Here is a 6000-nt window from a genome sequence, read left to right as displayed (position 1 = left end):
GTGGTTTCTATTTTCCTGATTGGACCCTTACTGATGCACCACTTACCCAGAAAACCGCTTTCATGTGATGCCTAAAAGAATCAGATGAACCAGCTTTACCCATGTAGGCTATGCCATTAACAAGTATTAATTGAGCTCTTCAATATAGAGGCACAAGATATCAGGAAAATCACAAGACATAAAACCCAGTTCCTCATTTGACCACTGTGTTCTGGCCGCGCTGGCCTTCTTTCAGTTCCTCACATATTCCACGCTTTCCTCCAGCTCAGGGTCCACACACATGCTGTTCCTTTTGCCTGGAATATTCTTCCTGACATTCACCTGGTTCACACTTATTCCTTTTCCATATCTAAATTCATTTATCACTTCCCCAGGGGAACTTTCCCAAACCCTCCAAGGTGCTCAGAGCACCCGGTACTTATTAAAAGAGTAGTATTTAAATAAATAATTGAGTAATTAGTTACTAAGGTTTAGAATTTAAACTCTACTATGGCAGAAATCATTTCTGTAGAATATTGCCTGTTTCATAACTGTTTCTCCAGTTCTTTTAATCTCAGGAGCTAAATAACAGTAACCATACAAATATAACAATTATTGAAGACTAGCTATGTGCCAAGCACTATATAAACATGTTACATGTATAATTTCATTTAACTCTCCCAACAACCTTAAAAGATAGATACTATTATCACATTGAACAATGAAGGCACCTAAGGCATAGAGATGGTAAATGGTTTGAACAAGGTCATACAGCTAACCAGTGATGCAGCCAGGAGTCCAGGCACTCTTATTCCAGAGCCTGTACTTAGAATCAGTGAGGGAAAGACAAAGCTGATAGTCTAATTGGGAAGACAAAGCTTATATTTGACAGACAGGCAGCACACGTTAAGTTTGAAAAAACTAGTGTAGACATTGTGTGTTACCAGAACACAGAGAAAGGGCAGATCCCTAAGGCAGGGGTGGTGAGTCTTCATGGAGTGGCTGAGATTTCAACTGGACCTTGAAGTTAGAACTGCACTAGATGAGGAGAAAGGAGAAGAAACGGCACCTAAGGCAGAGTAAACAGCCCAAGAAAATGTCCTTCAACTCCTTCACCTTCAGGTAACCTTTAAAAACAAAGAAAACCACTGAAAAAATTACAAGATGTATTTTTATTTTTTTTGGATTGAGGCTCTTATGACTTTTTTCCCAGTAGTCAAAAATAAGCAGAGTTACCAATTTCCTATAAGGTACTTCTAATCCAAAAAGGACAATCACAAAAACACTGGAACACAGGGATGTAAGCCAAGGTACAGTTGGGCAAGTGGCAGACTGCATCAGGGGGCACCAGAACACGATGCTTACCATTGGTCACTGCAGATACAGTGGAAGACAGCCACCAAAAACAAAACAAAACAAAAAAACCTGGCACAGTAGCATTTGTCCTACAGAGCCAGGCAGGAAGTCTGTGTTCCAAAACTGACACTGAGCTGGGACTCAGCATACTTTCGATAAAGCACAGAATAAAAGGAAGCCTGTAGGATTCAGCTGACAAAATATTCAAAGCCAGAACTGAAAGAAGTCACTGATAGAAATGGGTCAGGAAGTGGAGCTGGTACTATTAGCAAACATAGATGGAGGCAGTTTCTTTTGAAGGATGGGCATATAGAAAACGGGAAAGTTTCAGGAAGGATCAAAAGACACCTGGATTCAGGCTGATTTTTTTCTTCACATAGGAACAGTAGAAAGTTCAGAACTAATATGGTCCTTGATGTGCTCAGGGTCAAATAAACTGAGCCGGATTTCACTCCATATAAGCCATCTTGATTTTGATACTTATCCCTTCACAAATGATAAAATTTGTCCTACCTTATGAAATAAAATATTATTATCTATGTTTGCACAGTTCTGTTTTCTTTATTCTCTTCATTTTACTATTTCATATTGTTAAATTTTGGTAAACACAATTCCATTTTGTTATTCTGTTAAAAATATTTCCAGACATTGATATATGAAATAAATTAATTGAATGAGATAAATACATTGATGTATATATATAGATTTTCAAAAACAGAATTATACACTATATGTTATTTTTTAAACCCTTATTCCACTCAGCAATATGTTCAGACATCTCTGACAAGGAATATATTTCTTCATCGTTTATCATCTATTTTTCAAAATGGGAAAACTGAAATCCAGAGGAATAAAACAACTAGTCAAAGTTTCAAAGGGAATGGTTTAGAAAAGGCATTCATTAAACATCAATTTTTATGTAACACAACACAAAAGAAGTTAAATCAATGTGGACCTTGATCAACAGGTATGTACTATATAAGATAAAAAGAAAACCCACAGAAATTACAAAGCCTAAAAAAAATACTCCTAAAAATTTTCTTGAAGTAGTTCACAGTCTACAGAGGAGTTCTGCAGAAATCATTTGATTTTCAAAACAATCCAAAGAATTGGCTAAATCAGGTATTTGGTTAATGATTAATGTTGATAAATGTCTCCGGGTCTATTGTATCAGTCCCGCCTGCATAAAATATTCTGCCTCATTCCTCTGATCTCGACTCACTACAAACCTATTAACTAATGATTCAGAACTTGCTATCTCCACTTCCTCATTCAACAATTGATTCTTCAACCCACTCCAATATGTCCGACCTTCTTACTCTATTGACCTCCATTTGCTAAATCCAATAGACATTTTCTGTCCTTATCTTTTCTAAACATTCCAGCAGTACTTCATGCATGTTACCACATCTTTCTTCTGAAAACTTTCTCTTCTCCTGGCTTCCAGGACACTATGTTTTCCTGGATTTCCTTCAGAACTACTAGCTGCTCTTTCTTAGTTTCTTTTGCCAAATTCTTCCCAGTTTCTTAGTGTTTAAATGTCTTGGGAATTTTCCCCCAGCCATCTTCTCTTCTCTAGCTGTACTTTTGCCTTATTTACCTCATTCAGTCCAGTGACTTTAAAGGATACCCATGTGCTGACAACTACCAAAGTTGTATCTACAGCCCTAATCAACCCACTCCCAAACTCCAGACTCATATTCTCAAATGCCTACTAGACAACTCTATTTGAATGTCTAATAAAATTTCAAACTCAACAAATCTAAAATACTATACCCCTCCCAACAACAATGGAATCTAGGTATTCCTCCAGTTTTCATTACATCAGTAAGTTTTATCACCATTTATCCATTGCTCAAGCCAAAAGTCCAGAATGCTTTTAGATTCTTCTCTTTCCATCACTCTCTCATACATAATCTCTCCAAGTCTTGGAGAGACTCTAACTTCTTTTTTTTTAATTTTTTTTTTTATTTGGTTGCATTGGGTTTTCGTTGCTGCGCATGGGTTCAGTAGTTGTGGCTCGCGGGCTCTAGAGTGCAGGCTTAGTAGTTGGGGTGCACGGGCTTAGTTGCTCTGCGGCATGTGGGATCTTCCCGGACCAGGGCTTGAACCCATGTCCCCTGCATTGGCAGGTGGATTCTTAACCACAGAGCCACCAGGGGAGTCCTCTAACTTCTTAATAATTTTCAGATCTGTACACCTATTTCTGTATCCACTGCTAGCACCCCACTTTAAGAAGTATTGGAAGGTCAGACTCTGGAGCTCCTCCACTTACTAGCTGTAAGGGCAAGTTACCTAACTTCTCTGTGCCTCAGGTTCCTCACCTACAAAATGGCCTATCTGATAGGATTGATAGGTTGTGAAAATTAATCAGTCAACATATGTAGACTGCTTACAAAAGAAACTGGAGTTTTTAGGTTAGGACCAGGTAGCTCTTGTTTTTATTTTACTTAAGTTGAAAAAAATCAACACTCTTCTGAAGAAATTAACAGAATCCAGAGTCTACACAAAATATTATCCACATGTCCAGGAGACAATCCAAAATTACTTTATATACAAAGAAACAGAAAAATACAAACCAAATTCAAAAGGAAAGGCAATCAATGGAGAATAACCCTAAAGTGATGCAGATGTTCAAATTAGTAGACAAGGATTTTGAAGCAACTATTATAATTATGCATAATATTACAAAGAAAAATACATAATGAATAAAAGAGCAGGAAAATTTGGCAGAGAAACATAAACTGTAACAAAATATCAAAAGAAGTTCTTGAACTGAAAAATAAAAAGCTAAAAAAAATTAAAAATCACTGAATGAGATTAATAGAAGATTGAAGATGACAAAGCAAAGTGCACTTGAAGATAGATCAATAGGTTATCCAACCTGAATAACAGAGACAAAAAAGATTGAAAAAAGTTTACAGAGCCTCAGGGACCTGTGGAATAATATCAAAAGTCTCATAAAGTGTCACTGGGATGCCAAAAGAAAAGGTGAGAAAATAGGGCATACATTGCTATATGCATTTGGCAAATGTGTCAAATAGTACATTTATATTTGTGCATTACAAATATGTATGTTTCATCACAAAAGAAAAAAAGAATCATAAAAAATTCAGATTCCTAGTTAAGTTTATTCATGCTGCAGTGTTTATGGGTTGTGTATTGATACCTGCACTTACTTTGAAATGCATCAAAAAAATAAGATGGCCTGATAGAGGGATGATTAGAGGAACAGACATGTGACAAAGTGAGAATAGTAAATGGTTATTTTAGAATCTTTGAGGTAGGTATGTACTGTAACACTCTGTAATTTTTTTCATGTTTTCTGTATTTTTATAATAAAGTGATGGAAATTTATAAATTAAGTAAAACATTTTCAGTGTTTTTTTATCCAAAACTTACCCAAAATTATCTATGAAAAAAAATTTCTAAAAAGAGTGTAAGTGCTATAGACCCATTACTTATTATTATTTGAGCTACTTTTATCTTTCCTGGACAGCTGTAATAGTCTCCTAGCTGATCTCTTTACTTTCTCTCTCTCCAATTCATTCTCCATTTAGCAGCCAGAATGACACTATAAAAATGTAAATCTGGACATGCTGATTGCCTTGCTTAAAATGCACTAATGGTTTCTCTTGCTCTGAGAATAAAATGTACTCTCCTCTTAGCCTACAAGGCCTGCCTCCGTGAGTGCTTGTTACTTGACCCACCAAGCTCTTTCCCATTGGCAGGCTTTGCACTTGCTGTCCCTTCTGCTTGTAATGCCTTTCCGCCAGCCCTTTAGTGACTGACCAATTCTCATTCTTTAGCTCTATCTCATGATCCTTTTTTATTTCCTTCATAGCACTTATTACAATTTGTAATTATCTAGTTTTCTATTTATTTGCTTATTGTCTGTCTCCTCAGCTAGAGCTCATAAAAGTAAAAGATTTCACTCTTGTTCACCATTGTCTTCCTGGGGCCTGAAGTGGGCTCTGATTAGACATTAAGTATTTTGCCTGATATCTCAAATTTACTGAATCGCAAAACTGTGACTCAAACCCAGTTTTTCTGTGATTTCTTTCATGATACCAATTGGGTAGGGAGAAAGTACACTGCATGATTTCTATCCTCCTGGAGTTTCAAGTCCAAAAAAGAAAAGATCAAACACAGAATCCAAGTGACAATTGGTTCCAAGCTCCAGATAATCCCTGCACTTCATGCTTCCAACATCTTTTCCCATGAGAATCTGGGCTCAGCATCATGAGGATTTATCATGTCCCTGATATCCCACATAGTGTCTGCCACTAAATCCTGTTATTTGCCTCCCTACACCTCTCCATTCCCTACTACGGCTACACTGTCCAAGCCACCTCTGTCCTTTGTCAAGACTATGATGATCCCATTGTATATAGGAATTATATACAATGGAATATTATTATTCCATTGTATATAATTGTATTATATACAATGGAATATTACTCAGCCATAAAAAGGAACGAAATTGAGTCATTTGTTGAGACGTGGATGGATCTAGAGACTGTCATACAGAGTGAAGTAAGTCAGAAAGAGAAAAACAAATACCGTATATTAATGCATGTATGTGGAACCTAGAAAAATGGTACAGATGAGCCAGTTTACAGGGCAGAAGTTGAGACACAGATGTAGAGAATGGACATATGGACA

Source organism: Balaenoptera acutorostrata, chromosome 1 (genome assembly GCF_949987535.1).
Source record: "Balaenoptera acutorostrata chromosome 1, mBalAcu1.1, whole genome shotgun sequence".
Taxonomy (NCBI): domain Eukaryota; kingdom Metazoa; phylum Chordata; class Mammalia; order Artiodactyla; family Balaenopteridae; genus Balaenoptera; species Balaenoptera acutorostrata.
The sequence above is the reverse complement of the archived record's forward strand: the minus strand, read 5'-3'. Positions refer to the sequence as shown.